At 36.8% G+C, this 22028-nt stretch overlaps 1 protein-coding gene across 1 annotated transcript in view; it reads left to right on the top strand.

Moving 5' to 3' along the window:
* Window positions 1–22028, top strand: part of UNC13C (unc-13 homolog C) — a 385689-nt gene that overhangs the window by 153627 nt on the left and 210034 nt on the right. The gene's annotated exons all lie outside the window — the stretch shown is intronic.

Here is a 22028-nt window from a genome sequence, read left to right as displayed (position 1 = left end):
CTGCCTGCATCTTGACTTTCAGCCTACTTTTGACAAAACAGGAATTGGTTGTTTTCAAGTTGAATCATTCTGATTTCTGAACTGACATCTTGTCATATTTTTATTTGTAGATTTCAGTTTATAAGCCAGCATTCCAAAGACTATTTACAGCTTTTTGGCCTCTAGTAACAGTGTCTTACCTAGGTATCTGGATAAGGTATAAGCATCTAAACTTCTCACAGGTATAAAAAACTAAATTCAAAAAAAAAATCCCACTGACATAAGCTTAAAAATTAAAACATCAAAAAAAAAATTAAAACATCAATCTTGATTAAAATGTAAATTTTCACTAATCATTAATTTTCCTATTTGGAATAATTATCAAGCATTTGAAGGAAATGTATAGAATAGAAGTTCTTAAGTCTAATTCAACGTATGTTCTACTCATTGCCCATTCTTGCCATCAACATGGCACCCTATTAAGTTCCCAAATTGAATAAACTTACCCAACTCGTCTCAAAACTTTTTTGACTGGTCTGAGACTTATCAGCAGTTCTTATTTCACTAGTCTATTGTGGATAAGACATCTTATTATAGAAATATGTAAGTAAATTATAGATCTTACCATTCTGTTTGATGTCTCTAAGCTATTTGCATGTGTAATTATTGAGCTCACAGGATCTCTCTATGGCTTTACTACAGCTTTGTTTAAAATAAAAGACTCCTTAATAATGGTAATATGTTGTATCAGTGGGTTCTTTCTTACTGATAGAACTAAAAATAATACAAAAAGAATCAATCTCCTTTTCCGTAAGAGCTCAGATTATTTTTTAATATTTTTATTTTGAAAAATATCCTAAGTAAAAAATAGTGAACAGTTATGTTTTAAAAAAAAATAATAATGAGGTGGACACTTAAGTATTTGTAGCCCAGATTTAGAAAAAGGTTTCCCTGTTAGCTTCTGGTTCCCAGAAATAACCACTGTGGTGAAGCTTATGTTAATGATGTCTTTGCTTTTCCTTATAGTTTCACCACATATAAACATTTGTCTAAATTAGTTAATATCTAATACTACTTTCTTTTAAATTGATATAAAAGAGATCATATTGAATACGTTCTTCTGTCATGATCTTTTTCCTTAGCCTTATGTTTGAGATTCATATGTACTGGGGTGTGTAACAATTCAGCTTAGCTTGCGTTCCCTGGAAATAGATTCTGAGGTGGGGAATTGCATGCAGAAGTTTCACCCAAGAGTGCTCTAAAGCAGGGCTGTCCATTAGAACTATATGGAATGGTGACTGTGCTCTATATCTACACAGCCTCCTGTAGTAGCCATGGCCACGAGCTACATATGACTTGAGCGCTTGAATTAATTTAATTTAGATGTAAATTTAAATATCTGCATGTAACTCCTGGGCTTCTGTACTGGACAGCACAACTCTAGAGAAATATACCTGTAAGGAGGTGGTAAAGGCAGAATCGGGCAGAGGGAGAAGCTGACTTGCCATGTGGTTACATGGCAAGAGCTCAGCAATCCTATGGGAAGGTCTGGAGCAGGGATGGCCCTTCAAAGCTGTCCCTGCTTTGAGGGACAAAGTTGAGGCAAAGCAACTGAACTTGAGTATCAGAGCATAAGCCAGTCATCTGTGGTGCCTTCTGAAAGAAGGAGAAATCTTGGGTGAATCAGTTTCTTGTCTCTGAGGGCAATTCCCACTGAAGCACACAGCTATAAGCCTTCAGCAGCCAATATTACCAGTAGCAGGGGGATTGGTGCCAGGCCCTAAAGAGGGAATCTGAGCAGAGTACCATGGTATCCATTATTCAGTTGGCCATTCATTTGCAGTACTCTATGGAGATTCCATTATATAAATAAATCACAATTTATTTATATATTCTATAGATGATGGAGAGTTGGAGTATTTCCAGTTTGGAGAAGTGTGGCTATTATAAACACTATTTCTCTAAACATTTCTTCATATGTCTCCTGGTGAATAAATGCAAGGGTTTCTCTAGGATATGTGCCTATAAGTGAAATTACAGAGAGTTGGAATAGGTTCATAATTTACTAGAAAATGCCAAGCTGTTTTCCAAAATGGTTGTATAATTTACAAATTACAGACTTTCATTCACTATCCCAGTTCTGGCAATTGAGAGGTTTATTCAGAATATCTGTTCTACCTTTCAGAAGACAAGCTTAGGGTCTTTGATATCATTTTCCTCCTGAATAAAGTATTAAAATAACTTTTACCCTTTAGAGGTTAGCAGAATTCTAAGATAACTCTCAATGAGTCATGCTCTTATATAATGTTTCTTCCTTAACTGTGGGCAGAATCTGTGACTTGCTTTTAGCCAATAGAATATGCCAAAACCCATAAACCTAAGCAAAAACCTAAACCCACGATTAGATTGTATGTTAAAGGCAAAGGGTTTTATAGATGTAATTAAGGTTCCTGATCAGTTTGACTTTGAATTAATGAAAAGAGGTATTACACTGGGTAGGCCTGACCTAATCAGGTTTGCTCTTTAAAAGGAAGCTTGGGCCTTTTCTGAGGTCAGAGACATTGGAAAATCAAGCTGCCATGGACTCTACATATATAAGGAAATTAATTTTGCCACACCATTCAGGCTTGCATGAGAACTCTGAGCCTCAGATAAGATCCCAGCTCTGGCCAGCACCTTGATTGCAGCTCTGTGGGACTGAACAGAGTACCCAGTTATGCTATGCCTGGACTCCTGACCTGTGGAAACTGTGTGACAATAAATGTGTTGTTTAAAGTTGCTAAACTTGTGGCAGTTTGTTACAAGATAGTAGGAAAAAAATACACCTGCTTAGCAGCAAAATTTCTCTCTTTTTTCAACCACATAATTTTATTTCCTCCATGTGATTATTTGATTTCCTTGGGTCTTTTGTATTTGGAGTGAGAGACTTTATTATTTCTATCTTAAGAGAATTCTTAATCCATTGAAAAGAGGCACTGAGTATACTTCAGATTGCTGCAGCATTGTATCTAGTAGTAACTGCTTCCTTTCAAAGAAATTATATTCCTTTTCCATGAGTGAGTACCTATAGGAACTTAAGTGTTGGAGGGAAATTATTTATGTCAATTTCAAGAATAAAATATCTAAAAATTGCTTTCCTGAAACATCTAAGAATGGCTAAGCCTAAGAGAAAACATAAGGCTTTCTCTGATTCCTTTGGGGACAGAAAGGTTTTGAGAAGATAACAATGACAGAAACAAAAGAAAAATGTGGATGATGTCTGAAACATAGAAAAAAAAGTGAGGAGTTTAAATTTTATAAAGAAAAAATGGGCTTGTCTTATTACAGATCAAAGCATATGGTAAGACAAAAAACCTTAAATTCAAATGGGAGTGATACATTTTATTGTCACTCATGTACAGTTTGTAAAAATGGATGTTCCTGTCATAGTTGGGGTTCTCTGGAAGTAGAACTTAAAAGAAGAACTTGTAGGTAGTTTATCTGAGACATGATCCCAGGAAGGAGAAGTTGAGTGTATAGGGAAAATGAGATAAAGAATACAGAAAAGCAATAAAGGGTGCATCATGAGCTGGTTATCTCTGTGGTCAGCTGAGGTCTGTTCCTTTGGAAGCCCACTGGGAAATTACCTGCCACGTACCTCAGAATTGTCCCAGTGGATGATGGGGAGTGTGGTGGGTTGAATGGTATCACCCAGGACCTCAGAATGTGAGCTTATATAGAATAAGGACCTTTGCAGATGTAGCTAAGGTCAGCAGCTAGAGATTAGAGTAAATCCAGTGACAGGTTTTCTTATAAGAGACAGAAAAGAAGACACAGCAATACACAGAAGAAGGGCATGTGAATATAGAAGCAGAGATTGGAGTTATTGCATCCGCAAACCAAAGAGCATCAAGCGTTGCCCCCAGTCATCAGAAGCTAGGAGAGAGGCATGGAAGGAATTCTTCCTGGCAGCCTGCAGAAAGAAACAAGCCAATTGGATCAGATTTTGGATTTCTCGGTTCCAGAGCTGTGAGAGAGTAAGTTTCTATTATTTTAAGCCACCAAGTCTGTGGTAATTTGTTACGGCAGCCCTAGGAAATTAATACAGGCAGGCTGAGCTGTTGACTCCTCTACACGTCTGGGCCACACCTGAATGTGACAGAAGAGCCTTCTGTGACTTTATAAAAAGCCCCAGGCAGCAAATCAGAGAAAGGTTGCAGCAAGTGCTTGATGTGGGACCCTGACATCATACATGGAATTACTCACCATAGTTTTGTTGAAATGCGGTGGGCTTAAAAGATGTGACGCTATTGTCCACAAGCATCGGCTTCACTCCTCCAAGCAGTAATTTAGAGAATCCGGTCCCTGCTATCCTGTGATTCTGCCATCTTAAACTTGGTAGTAAAGTGGCTATGGTTTTGCATAGAAAAGTGAGAGGGAAAAGAGCATAGAGGGTTGTAAGTGGAAGGTTTAGAGGCTTAAGCAGTTCTGCTCACATTCTATTGGCTAGAACTCAGTCATATTTCCACAACTAACTGCAAAGGGGGCTAGGAAATATAGTTATTCTGGTGATCTGATTGCTCTGTAATAACCAATACCAATCTCAACAGCTAGAAAAAAACAATAATTTATTTTGCTCATGCATCTGCACCTGCAGCTTGGGGAGGGCCCAGCTGGGATGGCTCATCTCTGCTCCGTGCAACGCTAGTTTAAGTGGTTCAGCTGGGCCTGAAGCGTCCACTTCCAAGATGGCTTATACACATGGCTAGAAAGTTGGTAACAACTGTCATCCAGAAACTTAGCTGAGGCTGTTATCTTGAGGCCTTGATGCATTTCCCTGTGGGCCTTCCAAGGATTCTTTACATTTCTCTCAAGTGCAAATTGTACTCATGCACTCACTTCCAACACTTCACAAATTCTCATGCTATTTCAACATCCGGCTCGTACTTGAGATTCAGGATTCCTTTAAATCACATCCAGATAGAGATGAAGCTCCTTGGGTCCTGTCTCTGAAGTGTGATTCCTCTTTACCTAAATACCTGGAAACTAAAGAGCCAAGTTGTCTGCCACCTCCCACATGCCCCATAGACAATGGAGAGATAGAAATAGTGTAAGTTTCAGCAGACATTTCTGTTCAAAAATAGGGGAGAGATGATGGTCTCATGTCCATGGAAATTCTGAAATCTAAGCAGAAACATGTTGCCTGTTACTCATTGGGGCCCAGTCCTGCTCTCGAGGGGTTATCTGTGACTCTTGGCTCCATTCTCTGAGTTCTTGGCCTCGCCCTTGAGTCATCTATCCTGTTCCGTAAGAACCTTTGAGTAGACTTCTAGCCTGCTTCCTACCCGTAGAAATTTGGAATCTAAAGCCCTCTTTTCATTAGTCTCTTTAGGTCCAAAGTGATAATAATTTACTTCAAATATCTGTGGACATTCTATTAGACAAAAGCAACACCCATGTTTCTTTCTAAGACAGACGTTTACCTTGGATTAAAAGTCATGTGCTGTAGGACAATGCAGTTAAGATTCTTAGAAGTCTTTTTGTCTAGTTGAAAGGAGCCATGAGGCACACCTGTAAGATTATTACAAGCCCCTTTTTTTCTAGTACAAAAATTCTGAAAGGAGCTTGCTTAAGATACTCAGGAAGTCTACTGCATACAGTTTATTTTTTTATTTGTTTTCTGTGTGTGTGACTGCATATTCCTTTTTTTAAATTTAATTATTTTATACAGCAGGTTCTTATTAGTCATCCATTTTATAAACATCAGTGTATACATGTCAATCACAATCTCCCAATTCATCACATCACCACCACCACCACCACCACCCCCGCTGCTTTCCCCTCGTGGTGTCCATACATTTTTTTCTCTACTTATGTGTCTCAATTTCTGCCCTGCAAACCGGTTCATCTGTACCATTTTCTGGGTTCCACATATATGCGTTAATATACGATATTTGCTTTTCTCTTTCTGACTTACTTCACTCTGTGTGACAGTCTCTACATGCATCCACGTCTCTACAAACGACCCAATTTTGTTCCTTTTTATGGCTGAATAATATTCCATTGTATATATGTACCATATCTTCTTTATCCATTCGTCTGTCAATGGGCATTTAGGTTGCTTCCATGGCCTGGCTATTGTAACTAGTGCTGCAATGAACATTGGGGTGCATGTGTCTTTTTGAATTATGGCTTTCTCTGGGTATATGCCCAATAGTGGGATTTCTGGGTCATATGATAATTCTATTTTTAGTTTTTTAAGGAACTTTTATACTGTTCACCATAGTGGCTGTATCGTTTTACATTCCCACCAACAGTGCAAGGAGGGTTCCCTTTTCTCCACACCCTCTCCAGCATTTGTTGTTTGTAGATTTTCTGATGATGCCCATTCTAACTGGTGTGGGGTGATACCTCATTGAAGTTTTGATTTGCATTTCTCTAATAATTGGTGATGTTGAGCAGCTTTTCATGTGTTTCTTAGCCATCTGTATGTCTTCTTTGGAGAAATGTCTATTTAGGTCTTCTGCCCATTTTTGGATTGAGTTGTTTGTTTTTTAATATTGAGCTGCATGAGCTGTTTATATGTTTTGGAGATTAATCCTTTGTCCAATGATTCGTTTGCAAATATTTTCTCCCATTCTGTGGGTTGTCTTTTCATCTTGTTTATGGTTTCCTTTGCTGTGCAAAAGCTTTTAAGTTTCATTAGGTCTCATTTGTTTATTGTTGTTTTTTATTTCCATTACTCTAGGAGGTGGATCAAGAAATATCTTGCTGTGATTTATGTCAAAGAGTGTTCTTCCTATGTTTTACTCTAGGAGTTTTATAGTGTCCGGTCTTACATTTAGCTCTCTAATCCATTTTGAGTTGATTTTGGTGTAGAGTGTTAGGGAGTATTCTAATTTCATTCTTTTACATGTAGCTGTCCAGTTTTCCCAGCATCACTTATTAAAGAGACTGTCTTTTCTCCATTGTATATCTTTGCCTCCTTTGTCATAGATTACTTGACCATAGGTGCGTGGGTTTATCTCTGGGCTGTCTGTCTTGTTCCATTGATCTATATTTCTGGTTTTTTGCTAGAACCGTACTGTCTTGATTACTGTAGCTTTGTAGTATCGTCTGAAGTCAGGGAGTCTGATTCCTCCAGCTCCGTTTTTTTCCCTCAAGACTGCTTTGTCTATTTGGGGTCTTTTTTGTCTCCATACAAATTTTCAGATTTTTTGTTCTAGTTCTGTAAAACATGCCATTGGTAATTTGATAGGAATTGCATTGAATCTCTAGATTGCTTTGGGTAGTATAGTCATTTTCACAATTTTCATTCTTCCAATCCAAGAACATGGTATATCTCTCCATCTGTTGGTATCTTCTTTAATTTCTTTCAGCAGTGTCTTATAGTTTTCTGCATACAGGTCTTTTGTCTCCCTAGGTAGGTTTATTCCTAGGTATTTTATTCCTTTTGTTGCAGTGGTAAATTGGAGTGTTTCCTTAATTTCTCTTTCAGATGTTTCATCATTAGTGTATAGGAATACAAGGGATTTCTGTGCATTAATTTTGTATCCTGCAACTTTACCAAATTCATTGATTTGCTTTAGTAGTTTTCTGGTGGAATTTTTAGGATTCTCTATGTATAATATCATGTCACCTGAAAACAGTGACAGTTTTATTTCTTCTTTTCCAATTTATATTCCTTTTATTTCTTTTTCTTCTCTGATTGCTGTGACTAGGACTTCCAAAACTGTTGAATAACAGTGGTGAGAGTGGACATCCTTGTCTCATTCCTGTTGTTAGAGGAAATGCTTTCAGTTTTTCAACATTGAGAATGATGTTTGCTGTGGGTTTGTCGTTTATGGCCTTTATTATGTTGAGGTAGATTCCCTCTATGCCCACCTTTTGAGAATTTTTATCATAAATGGGTGTTGAATTTTGCCAAAAGCTTTTTCTACATGTATTGCGATGATCATCATATGTTTTTTATTCTTCAGTTTGTTAATACGGTGTATGACATTGATTGATTTGCATATATTGAACACTTCTTGCATCTCTGGGAAAAATCCCACTTGATCATGGTGTGTGATCCTTTTAATGTGTTGTTGGATTCTGTTTGCTAGTATTTTGTTGAGGACTTTTGCATCTATATTCATCAGTGATATTGGTCTGTAATTTTCTTTTTTGTAGTGTCTTTGTCTGGTTTTGGTATCAGGGTGATGGTGGCCTCATAGAATGAGTTTGGGAGTGTTCCTTCCTCTGCAATTTTTTGGAAGAGTTTGAGAAGGATGGGTGTTAGCTCTTCTCTAAATGTTTGATAAAATTCACCTGTGAAGCCATCTGGTCCTGGACTTTTGTTTGTTGGAAGATTTTTAATCACGGTTTCTATTTCATTACTTGTGATTAGTCTGTTTATATTTTATATTTCTTCCTTGTTCAGTTGGAAGTTTATACCTTTGTAAGAATTCCTCCATTTCTTCCAGGTTGTCCATTTTATTGGCATAGAGTTGCTTGTAGTAGTCTCTTAGGATGCTTTGTATTTCTGCAGTGTCTGTTGTAACTTCTTTTTCATTTCTAATTTTATTGATTTGAGTCCTCTCCCTGTTTTTCTTGATGAGTCTGGCTAATGGTTTATGAATTTTGTTTGTCTTCTCAAAGAACTAGCTTTTAGTTTTATTGATCTTTGCTATTGTTTTCTTTGTTGCTATTTCATTTATTTTTGCTCTGATCTTTACAATTTCTTTCCTTCTACTAACTTTGGATTTTGTTTGTTCTCCTTTCTCTAGTTCCTTTAGGAGTAACATTAGATTGTTTGTTTGAGATTTTTCTTGTTTCTTGAGGTAGGCTTGTATAGCTATAAACTTCCCTCTTAGAATTTCTTTTGCTGCATTCCATAGGTTTTGGATCGTCATGTTTTCATTGTCATTTGTCTCTACTTATTTTTTTATTTCCTCTTTGATTTCTTCAGTGATCTCTTGGTTATTTAGTAACCTATTGTTTAGCCTCCATGTGTTTGTGGTTTTTACGTTTTTTCCCTGTAATTGATTTCTAATCTCATAGTGTTGTGGTCAGAAAAGATGCTTGATATGATTTCAGTTTTCTTAAATTTACTGAGGCTTGATTTGTGACCCAAGATGTGATCTGTTCTGGAGAATGTTCCATGTGCACTTGAGAAGAAAGTGTAATCTGCTGTTTTTGGATGGAATGTCCTATAAATATCAGTTAAATCTATCTGGTCTGTTGTGTCATTTAAAGCTTGTGTTTCCTTATTAATTTTCTGTTTGGATGATCTGTCCATTGGTGTCAGTGAGGTGTTAAAGTCCCCCACTATTTCTGTGTTACTGTCAATTTCCTCTTTTATAGCTGTTAGCAGTTGCCTTATGTATTGAGGTGCTCCTATGTTGGGTGCATATATATTTATAATTGTTGTATCTTCTTCTTGGATTGATCCCTTGATCATTACGTAGTGTCCTTCCTTGTCTCTTGTAACATTCTTTATTGTAAAGTCTGTTTTATCTGCTATGAGTATAGCTACTCCAGCTTTCTTTTGATTTCCATTTGCATGGAATATGTTTTTCCATCCCCTCACTCTCAGTCTGTATGTGTCCCTAGGTCTGAAGCGGGTCTCTTGTAGACAGCATATATATGGATCTTGATTTTGTATCCATTCAGTGAGCCTGTGTCTTTTGGTTGGAGCATTTAATCCATTCACATTTAAGATAATTACTGGTATATATGTTCCTATGACCATTTTCTTAATTCTTTTGGGTTTGTTTTTATAGGTCCTTTTCTTCTCTTGTGTTTCCCACTTAGAGAAGTTCCTTTAGCATTTGTTGTAGAGCTGGTTTGGTGGTGCTGAGTTCTCTTAGCTTTTGGTTGTCTGTAAAGCTTTTGATTTCTCCATGGAATCTGAATGAGATCCTTGCCAGGTAGAGTAATCTTGGTTGTAGGTTCTTCCCTTTCATCACCTTAAGTAGATCATGCCACTCCCTTCTGGGTTGTAGAGTTTCTGCTGAGAAATCAGCTGTTAACCTTATGGGAGTTCCCTTGTATGTTATTTGTTGTTTTTCCCTTGTTGCTTTCAGTAATTTTTCTTTGTCTTTAATTTTTGCCAATTTGATTACTGTGTGTCTCAGCATGTCTCTCCTTGGATTTATCCTGTATGGGACTTGCTGCCCTTCCTGGACTTGGATGGCTATTTCCTTTCCCATGTTAGGGAAGTTTACGACTAAAATCTCTTCAAATATTTTCTCAGGTCCTTTCTCTCTCTCTTCTCCTTCTGGGACCTCTATAATGTGAATGTTGTTGCGTATAATGTTGCCCCAGAGGTCTCTTAGGCTGTCTTCATTTCTTTTCATTTTTTTTTCTTTATTCTGTTCTGCAGCAGCGAACTCGACCATTCTGTCTTCCAGGTCACTTATCCGTTCTTCTGCCTCAGTTATTCTGCTATTGATTCCTTCTAGGGTATTTTTCATTTCAGTTAGTGTATTGTTCATCTCTGTTTGTTTGTTCTTTAATTCTTGTAGATCTTTGTTAAACATTTCTTGCATCTTCTTGATCTTTGCCTCCATTCTTTTTCTGAGGTCCTGGATCATCTTCACTATCATTATTCTGAATTCTTTTTCTGGCAGGTTGCCTATCTCCACTTCATTTAGTTGTTTCTCTGGGGTTTTATCTTGTACCTTCACCTGGTACCTAGCCCTCTGCCTTTTCATCTTGTCTGTCTTTCTGTGAATGTGGTTTTTCTCCACAGGCTGCAGGATTGTAGTTCTTCCTGCTTCTGCTGTACTGCATACAGTTTTAATATTCATAACCCTCTTAGGAACCCTGCTTTGGACCTATACATCTTTGCATGACCATAGAGTCATGCTAGTAAAGTAAAGTACCCTGGGTTTGATACGTTTCCTGAAACTCTTTCTCGCTTTGAAAGTCTTGTGTTCTGGGGAGATTAAGGATGAAAAAGTTTTCATTTTGAACCCAGAAAGTCCTCGTTCCTTTATATTTCCTTGGAATTCTGCTTGGAAAATGATTCATTTGTTTTTTCGCTCATCTCTCTTTCCAGCTTTATGTTATTCTACATGACTTTGAGAAACCACTTGACAGATTCATTATTCTGCCAAATCCACCAGCTCACATTTTCTACTTTCTATATTTATTTCAGGTGACAATGTTGACAAATATTCCCTGCTAAATAACAGGAGTCACCTTTTATCTGGCCTAAAATAACAGTATCCTCACTGTCCTTTAGGTTCTCACCAGGAAGTCTTCCGATTTCACTAACGATATCCTTGAAGCCCTTCTAGCTTCTGCCTACCATTCAATCCTAAATCAATGCCACAGGTTTTAGGTTTTTAACATTAACACCCCACTTCCAGCATTAAATTCTGTTCTAGTTAACAAACCACCATAAATCGTAGTGGTTGAAAACTGTAACAGTAGCTTATTTTGCTCACAGATCTGTCATGTGGGTAGGTCTGGGTGTCAAAATCTCATCTCCGCTCTGTGCAGCCTCAGCTGGTCTGGCTTGACTGGAGCTGGGGAATCTACTTCCCAGAGGCTTACTCATATGGCTAGCAAGATATTCTGGCTGTCATCTGGGAACTGCACCAGGTCTGTTGGTTCTTCTCCACATGGACTTCTCCATGGGGCTGCTTGGGTGACCTCACAATTTAGTGGCTGGATTTTAAGAGCGGGTGGTCCAAGAAATAGGAGTTGGGAGTTGCCAGTTTCTTAAAACCTCAGCCTCGACACAGAGATAGGTCACTTCTGCCGTATTATTTTGGTCAAAGTCACGCATATTCAAGGGAAGGAAATATAGGCATACCTTTTATGAAAGGATTATCAAAGAATTTAAAGGCATCTTAAATCCTCCACAGTAGTCTAGCTGTGTACTCAAGGAAAAGGGGAAACAGATATGGTGAACAGCTATCCTTTCTCTGCCACAGTGTTTTCTACCCTTTAAAAATAGTAGTCATATATTCAATGGGTATTAAGTTACAGTTGTACAAGTTCTAGAGATCTGCTATACAACATAGTGCCTATAGTTAATAATATGATATTGTGAATTTAAAAATTTGTTGGGAGGATAGGGCTCCTGTAAAATATTCTTACTAGAGGGGAAAGGGGTGGGAGGAAAGGGACACAAGGAAACTTTTGGAGGCAATGGCTAGGTTTATAACCTTGTTTTTAGTGATTCTATTGTGGATGTATACATATGTTCAGACTCATCAAACTGTGTACATTAATAAATGCAGTTTTTGTATATCAATTGCACATCAATAAGGCTGTAAAAAAATAACATGTATTTGTAATCAACATCCCATCAAATGCTTAAAACTTATGTGTTCATCTCTGTGAATTTAGTTACTGGAGTATAATCATAGACAGTATATTAAAAAGAAACTCAGAGATTGTGGTCAATTTTTAGATGCAACATGGACAAAGGATTTCTTGTATACCTTTAAATGGCTGGAGGTTTATAACATTTGTAGAGATCTGATATTTAGACATTTTTTCCTTATGTTGTACTAAAACCTTCTCTATTGAAAGTTTTACTCACAAGTACTAGTTTTATTTTCTTGACCATGCAAGACAAATCCAATTTCTCTTTTAATCTCTTTCTATACCACAGTCCATCATGTATTTGAAGTCATCTCTCATGGTACTCCTGAGTTTGGTCTCAGTACTACTAGTTGTCTTTAATATGTAATATCTTAAATTGAAAATAAATGCCTTCTAGATGTGACCTATTACATTTTTTCTTTTTAATGCAAGTTTAATTTATGTAAAGAGAAAAGGGGAAAACTATTAGTTTATCCATTAAAATATTAATATTTTATGTTCAAGAAACTGTCTTATACATCTCTCAGAATTTGAACAAGAACCTTGTCAATTAGCAGAGCATTTACCATAAATTTAATTAAAAGTAAGTATTCACCTGTTATGGTAATAAATGTCTCTTACTGAAGATGTTCTACTTATATACTTGCTAGAACTACCAGAAAAATAGGATTAGGTATGTATACTCTGATTTCAATATTAAGAATCCAAATTTGAAGAAACTAATTCCTTGCCCAAGTTTGGACAAATTAATGTAAGCTTAGAACAGAATATAAGTTCCTGATTCCATGTTCAATTATTTTTTTTCTATTATTCCATACTGTTAACTAATTTGTGTGGATATGTTTAAAGTCCACATTCAAAGTTATGACAATTTATAGTATGTATAGATCATTAACTATGTACAGTCTATTGAAATTCAAGGAATCATATAGAGATTTTAAAAACCACATGGAGTGTCCAAATTTTGAAATGCAGTTTTGGCAATTAAAGTGTCAGGATATCTCAGACTTACTGAAGCTGAAAAGACCCAGTGAAGATTCTGTTTTGCTGTAATACAAATACAATATTCTAATATATGGAAATTCCTTGCTTTTTTTCTAACCATATTAACATATTTTTGGTTTTTAGTAATTACTCTTATTTAAGACCACTAGGTGCTCAATTTTTTTTTCTCAATTAGCAACAGTAAATTAAGTTATTTGGGTATAACAGTAATTTCCTAGTGACTCTTAATTTAAAAAGTAATGTGTTACAAAGGGATTAGCATAGCAATCTGTCAACACCTGGAATGGGCACCACATAAATATCCAATAAGTTACTCCACCTCCTCTTAAAATTGGATAACTATGTAGTTGGAAATTTGTCATATGTAAAGATAAAAGAGAAGTCTTTTGTTATCACACAGAATGCAAAATCTAGCAACCTATGACTGACATTGGCATCCAGGAAGAGCTGTATCACCCTTCCTTTAAAAAAAAAACAAAAAAACAAAAACAGGCCTATTTTTTACTGACTTACTGACAATTTGGTAGTGTACCTATGGATGTGAGGATTTCGGAAGAGCAGAGCTGTACGTGTTAAGTCCAGACTCCCAGGCATAACTCTAGTTATCTTAATTTAGTAGGTCTGCAACAGGGACTCTAAAATCAAGTGTATGTATTTCTAATAAGAAACCCAGGTGATTCTGATGTAGATGGTCTATGGACCAGACTTAGAAAAACACTGGGCAGTGGAAGCTTTGCATGTAGTCTCAGATTTCACTGCTTAGTATGTTTCTTTTAAGTTCTCTGCAAAAGTTACAATTCACATTGTCCCAAAGCATTTTTGCTATGGATTTTAAAAGCTAGTTATACAATTAATTATGGCAACTGGAATTTAGACTCTGCCCCAGTTAGCCCAGAAAGCAACAATGGCACAACTTTGTGATGAAAGTAAACTCAGGTTGACTCACACATAACCAGAATACTCAGGGCTATTCATTATGTGTATGATCACGATCCAGCTCATTAGAGAATCCAGGCACTGAGCCTCATTCAGAATAACTTCCCAGAGTCTCTCCCATTCATCACCAAGTTTAAGTGACTTACTATATATCAGTAAAATTCAGTGGTGAAGAAGGCATTTAAGATTAATAGTGGAAAAACCTTTGAAGAATTAGGTAGATAAAAAGGTGATAAACTTGCAAATGGTCTAAGTAAGATATGAAATAAACTTTGCCAAAGGCAAAAAATTTTTTTTTTCAATAAGTAATGGGAAATATTGGCACCACCTTAAAATGGATGCCCCATTTATCTTAGCTCTTAAGATGTGTAAGGAGACTTAGGTCATCAGTTACAAATACTAATGCTTCCATTTAGCAGTCATTTTCAAAATTTTTAATTAGAGGGAGGGGTCATGAACCTGCTGATCAATAACTTAATTTGCTTCTTTATGACTTAACAAACAAAATCCAACCCTGTCTTCTGCCATTTAGCTGAGTAATTTGTGTCAGGCTCAGTTTCCTCATCTGTCAGGCTGTTTCCTCATCTGTAGAATGCAGAAATTGCAGTAAATGTTTCAGTAGCCTTTTCAGTACTACACTGTGACTCAAGAACAGAAGAGGTATAGCAGTGTGGGTAGGTCTGTGAGTTCTTGGCTGTTAAGAAGTGAGCAAAAAAGATTTGCATTTACTTCTTCGCTGATATAAACTTCTGTCTCTCTTCCTCTCTTATCTTGCCTGTGGACAGTGTCCTTGATTTTACTCCAAATGCAAGACCCTGGAATCCAGTTGACTGCCTTTGTCTGAGCTGACAAAGAATTGTAGAATTCTTCGGTGTGGTGACCAAGTTTCTCACATACAGTTAATACATCTTAACAATCTTTCTCCTTGTTTATTTTCTTCCTGTTCTAGGTACAAGCCTCCCTGAAACATTTTAACATCCTGCTTTTTAAATTTCCTATCTACCCCTTCACACCTTGATCAGAGACTCACATCATTTTCCCTAAGTGTTATCAGTCAAACAAGGATTTAGCCTTCTGGAATTACCAAGATAAGCAATTTTAGTGAAGTCATTCTGGACACTATAGTGTCATTTTGATGGTTTCCTATATTTGGGCAAGTAGAGTGGGAGTCTGTGAAGTGTTGGAACTTCACTCTCTGGATCTCCTATTATGTCCATGTCTGGTTGTCCATCCTGCCCAAAGTTGAATGGAATTAAACCGACACTAATTGGGAGAAGCAGATAAAGTGACTGCAGTTATATGAACTGTAAGGATTAACTAGTAACTTTAGTAAGAACTTTTGGGACGTTGGATACTGATTATAAAGCAGTATCAATTAAGAAAGCTCTATAAATTAGGAGTTTGGAATTAATATATACACACTGCTATATATAACATAGATAAACAACAAGGACCTACAGTATAGCACGGAGATCTATATTCAATATCTTGTAATAAACTGTAATGGAAAAAAATGTGAAAAAGAATAGATATCCATGTCTATATCTATTTTTTAATGTTAATCCCAAACTCCTAATTTATGGAGCTTTGTTAATTAATACTCTTTCATCATTCATCAGTATCCAGTGTCCCCAAAGTTCTTACTAAAGTTTCCTTTATAGATTATTACAAGTTATAAAGTTATACGTATATATACATACAACCGAATCACTTTGTTGTACACCTGAAACTAACACAACAATGTAAATTAAATATACTTAAAAAATGGTTGAAAAAAAAGAAAGCTCTAAAACCGAGGGGGAAAACAACTGGCAATTAACTTAGAACCAAACCCTCCTTGTGCCTGTAACTCTCAAACTGCAGATGAATGCTGAGCAGTTGTGAGAGTCTCAAGAATGCAGGACCTGTGCAGGGATTTCACATAAGCATCCATAATTTTATTTTCTGAAAGCATTCCTTCTCATTCAAGATATATAACTCAGGATAAAAATCAGCCCATTATTATTAGTGGGAGGTAATGGTTGTCATCTGTGTCTATAAACTATGTAACCAGGGCTTGGAGTTGAGGATATAGAGAGAAAACCAAAGCTATACGTTTTTTAATGTGGTCTACATGTTCTGTTTTCAGTGAAGAAGAAGCGGTCAGAAATAAGGTAACCCTCAGTTTCTTCATCTCTGAAATCAGGATTTTAATGTTTGGCTTTGATGTTTGAAAATCAATGAAGACCACCCAAATGAGAACAGACAGAGGCTATTTATTCAGATCTTACTCAAACAGCGAAGGCGGCCAACATCACTTTTATTTGGCCGAGACTCAACAGCAGACAGGGAAGTGGAAAAGCTTTATAGTGAAAACAGCAGGGAAGGTTTCAGGTCTAGTATGATCAGAGCTTGTTGGCCTGGGGAAACTGGGAGTCACCTAGCTAGAAGAAGGCATCTTGTGCGCATGATTTGGGGGACATATTTGGCTTTCAGTGCTTGGTCCTGAGTTAGAAGTCAGGGTAAAATATAAGGAAACTGGCAGTCATTGACCAAGTCCTGATCATTCTGGGCCGACTGTTGCAGAGATTTGGGGTTGGTTTCCCAAACTGGTTGTTGTGGAGATTGTGGGTCAGATTTCTGTCATATGTGGTCTGGCCATTGTTCATTTGTATATTCAGTCTCCAAGGCTGCAAGTTTGTTGTCAGAACTGACCATGGAATGAGTTAAAAAGCTGCCTCTGTTGCTGTTTTTGGAGATGGTAGAAGTATTATTAGACGATAAAGGAAAGGCAATAATATTTTGGAGAGAGAAGCAAGAAGCGTGTCTCCACGGATGTAAAAAATGTTCCACCTGCTGAGGGAAGGGTGCCTAGAGAAACTGTATCTAATCCTGCCTAAGTGAAGGCCAGTATAAATGTCCTCCTTTCTCCTGGCTGATAAACTAACTGTCCACGTTGCTCTTCATAAAGATCTCAAATCTCCTGAGCATTTGAAACTTTATGTTCTGCTTCCAAAACCAGTAACAAAGTTCCAATTTTTCTAAGCTGTGAACTGCTAGGGCTAAGATGTCCTTATCTCCGAAGTATGAGAAGACATACAGCCAACTCAGAGTCAGAGGATTTTGCAAACTTATTATAAAAGAGCTGTCTAGTTCATATTTTAATATTAATTTACTTTGCTAGCCTTTTTGTTATAATTTAAAGCTTATTTCTTTTTTAATACTCAGGCTTACCTCTATTTCATTTTCTTTTGTGTCTTTATATTCACGCTGTCCTGATTTTCCATCTATAAGCCTTGTTGCCAAAACTTTCAGCCATCACTTACCTTGAAAGAAGACCATCTTTCTACGTACACTGCAGCAGTCACCTGCTCACACACACACAAATTCTGTACGTTCTTTTTAGAGTTACCACAGCTTCCCTATCTTACCTGAGGTATCATTTTCCTCAGCTCTTCTCGACCTCCACTCTAGAGCCCTTTACGTGATCTCTATTCCTGCCCCGCCATGGTCTGAATGCCTAAACACAAACATCCTCCTCCAACAATCTGCTGTCCTTCCTTTCTCCTCCCTCCTTTTTCTAGATCTACTCCTCCATCTTCCCTCCCATTTCTCTTCTTCCTTCCTCTGGACCGTAAAATATATTTGTTCCAACACTCCAACCATTCTGGTCAAACACTTAAATCCTTTTCCTACTTCATTGCCCTCCAGTAGTAAATCCAACACTCTGTTTCCTTGACTTCTGAATCCAGTCCTGGAGGAAACTCATGATGGTCCAGAGTAGCATCCTTGTAAGTGCAGGGACCCACCCTCAACAGCGCTCCCCAGCTCCCTGGCAGGGCCACTCTGGGTCCAACTCAAGACCCACTTTCATTCCTTGCAGAGGTTGTTTCAAACTTTTACTATTTACTCCTCCTCTTCTCTCAGGATAGAAATTTCTAGCTGTCCTTTCTCACCATCAACAAGACTTATCTGCAAGATTCTTTATTGCCTGACTCAGAGGAAGCCTTGCTCTTCACTTACATTCAAGGCTAATCCTCCAACATTTACCCTGGATCCCATTTTCTCCCATTTCAACAGGGGCCTCACTCCCCCATCTATTCCCCTCTTTCATAAAATGTTATTCTCTTTTAGACTTTCTGCCCAAGGTTTTGCCTCTAGCCATGTAGTCTTCTCTCTCTCTCTTTGAGTAAACTTGTTTACTCCGTAATTTCAGCTACCACATACATCCTGGAATTCTTCAAGCTGTATCAGTAGTCCAGAGTGCTTTCTAAACTCCAGGCTGGTTTACCTAATTACCTTCGGGATAGTCCCATTGACTTTTCCCTCTCTCTCTTCTTTCTCACCATTTACATAATGAGTTCTATTAATTTTACCTAACTATTTCATAAGTATTTTCATAAACGTATCAATTTTATTTATTGACTATTTCATAAGTTTCAATTTATTAAACTTCCTGCTACTGCCAAATCATTTTTTAAAAACACGACTGTAATTAAGTATTCCCGTGTTTAAAATCATATAATAGTCCTCATCAAATTTAGTTTAAAGGCAAATCCCTTCATATGACACAAAAGGTCTTTCAGTATTTGACCCCTGCATCTCTCTAGCCTTTTGTTTCCCAAAGTATACTCAGAGGAACACTTTTTCTGTGAAATGTTTTACAGGATGGGATGTGGGGAATAGGAGGGGAGTAGAAGACTCTCAAATTGGCCCTGGAACCAACAGCACCAGAATTACTTGAGACTTTATTATATATGCAAATTCTCAAGCTTCACCCTCGACCTACTGAATCAGGAACTCTGGTGGTAGAGCCTACCGATCTGTGTTTTAGCAAGCCTGCCCAGTGATGCTGAGAAACACTAAAGTTTGAGAACCACCATCTTAGAGAATCACAATGTACATTAGCATCTTACTACAAGAAGTCTGGAAATAACGTATTTAACTTCGTCTAAGCAAAATTTCCTCAATTTGAGCATGGACCGTGTGTGTGTGCGTGTGTGTGTGTGTGTGAGATACTAATATCCAGTAGAACTAATGTTAGAGAAACTTGTCAAAAGCCTGCAGGCTCACATTGCTAGTAATTCCCCAATTAGTGTCATGTGCTTTTGCATTTAAACATCCCACTGCATTACTCTACCAAATATCTCCCCCCAACCCTTGTCTGGCCAGCTCCTTAGAGGAGGTATTTCAAAATTTTATGCTATTGAACAAATACATGGGATGGAACAGAAATATGTTGTAGCAACCTTAGAAGTGTTGCTAAATCCTACTACCATGAAGATGTAATCTGTTATTTCAACACTTTTTTACATATAATGGTTCTCTCTGTATATTGATCTCTTCTTAATGGAGTATCTTCATATTTTCTTCTTTGATATTGTGAAAGCATAATGTACATCTTATCAGCTTGTCTGTACAAGCTTTTTGTATTGAAATATCCTTTATAAATACGATGACTAGAAGGTTTTTCAGCTGATCCTACACCCTGGTGACGTTCTACTTTTAAAAATTTCTCTCCCCATTATACTTTCACAGTGTTTCTTTCATCTCTCTTTCCTCAATTATCTATTAACAAAATAATTTTTAGACACTATAATAACAATGACCATATTAATATTGACATACCAAGTCATAGCTTTATAAACCTATTGTATTTTATTTGTTATTAATGAGGTTAATATATATTATACTTTTATATAATATAAATATATTAAATTTTTCTTGTGATACATATTAATTCATAGGGGTTTTAGTAAATATTAATACACTTATTACTAGCTATCAGAATTTCTACTGCCATTATCTTAATTTTTCCAACCACAATTTCAAATGCCCCAGTAGACTTCTTAAATATTCATAAAGTGTTACTTAGAAAAACTGAGTCCCTAAGCAGTCAAGTATTCTTATACAATGGTTGTACTACATGTTTCAACCATGCAGTTTATTCAAATGCACTAGTAAAATACATAAAGCATGATTTATGATACTGATATGTGGTACGTAAAAACTTCGTGACTCAGCCTCAGGTTTGGTTTATTCTGATGCAGCATACAGAATTTTATGCAAAAATCATTACCAACTGTAATCCTCTGATGTCATAAAAAAGTAATCTGTGACAGCTAAGGGACTTTGGAATTAATGTATATTCAGCTACTTTGGTCTCTGCCATTTCCCAGATCACTCTTTGCAGAATGATGATAAGTGACTCTGGTGTTAGACATGTCATCAGCAGTCATTTATTTTTATTTAATCACATTACTTGAAACGTTAGGCATATAGTTCGGCTATATACACATCAAGATGATTAATAATAGTATTCTCATATAGTCCACCGTGGCCATCAGAACTAATTTTACTTATAATCTTCACAACTCACCAGGTTCTCTGGCTTTCTAACTACATCATAGAGAAGGAAATCTATTGAGCTTAATGTAATGAGTAAATAATTACGTTATTGTGACCATAATAAATTCTTGTTCATAAAAGAAAGATAAATTTCAATAGAAAATGTAATTTAATAATAGGCAAAATCAGACATTTGTAAGCCTTTTTTGCTGCCTTTTTCTTATTAAAGATCTTCTGATGTGCCTTGGTGTACCTAAGGAATTAAAAGAGGAAGGCTGCCAGAGTTTCAAGTGGTTCTCAGGGACCAGATATATAAGATTCTTAAGATCCTTTGGAGACTGCTTATAGTTCATTCTGGCAATTTGAAGTAATTTGTCCTAGCCACTAATTTTTTGACTATTTTAGCTCTTCAACTTTTAGTATCTGTTAATTTTGAGCTTAAAGGTAAATCAACAGCATTTGGAAGCACCGTAGGAAAATTAAAGTCCCTAAAGGTGCATTATAGTCGGTGTATGAGGTCTCTAACAGTAAGTGGATTTAATACAGGGTTATATTTTAACTTAAGTGAGAATATAATAGTGTGATGACTCATCCAAATCTGGTTACCTGTCTTGGGCAGCATTAGACGATAGGCATACAACCATTCAGCAGAGGGTGGCTGTTCTTTGGAAAAGACATGGTAGTTGGATAGGGCAAAAGATTGGCTCAAGTAAAATCGAATCCACCGTTTGTATGAGAGCCCATAAATTTCCTGAGCTACACATTGGAGCTTTCAGATATCCTGGATATATAAGATTATAAATAATTTAGCAAAAACAAGGAAACAGTATGCTTCCCACTGAGTCATATACTTGAGTGAAAATTGTCTCGTCTTTATCTTTTTTGCCTAATTTAAAAAAGTACATGTGAAAGACATGTTATAAGAAGAATGCCCACCAAACAAAGTGATCAGAATAATTTATTTGTGTGTTCAAAGGAATTGTGTTTGTTGAATATGAAGTTTAGATGTTAAACATTCAAAATTGTTATTATACCCTGTTAATCTCATTGTAAATTTAGATCATTGAGGCAACGCTCTTCCTAGAGGTGAGAGTGGAGAATTCATTCAGTATGGTAAATCAAGAAGGATTCCAATATGATTTAAATACACATACATGCACAAAAAAGAAAGATAGACTTAGGAAGTTTTTGTTAACTAGATACATTTGTGAGTGGAATGAGAGAGTTCCAGACCATTCATGCAACTTGTATATGCTGTCGTATTTAACAGTACTGGCTTTGTAACCAGGCAGTCTTGCTTGAGTTCAGCCCACTTTACTACCGGTGTGACTGTGGACAAATAGGCAGGACAAATTTTATATACAACACACACACACACATCATTGTACAAACAATTCAACCTTTTGCCTTGGAAGAAGCCACATTAAAGGGATAATTTCTACAATAATAATTCCTAAGGTCATGAACTGCAATAGAGG

The sequence above is a fragment of the Delphinapterus leucas genome, chromosome 2 (assembly GCF_059928025.1).
Source record: "Delphinapterus leucas isolate spDelLeu-1000000601 "Yukka" chromosome 2, BTC_Dleu_Yukka2, whole genome shotgun sequence".
Taxonomy (NCBI): domain Eukaryota; kingdom Metazoa; phylum Chordata; class Mammalia; order Artiodactyla; family Monodontidae; genus Delphinapterus; species Delphinapterus leucas.
The sequence above is the reverse complement of the archived record's forward strand: the minus strand, read 5'-3'. Positions and strand labels throughout refer to the sequence as shown.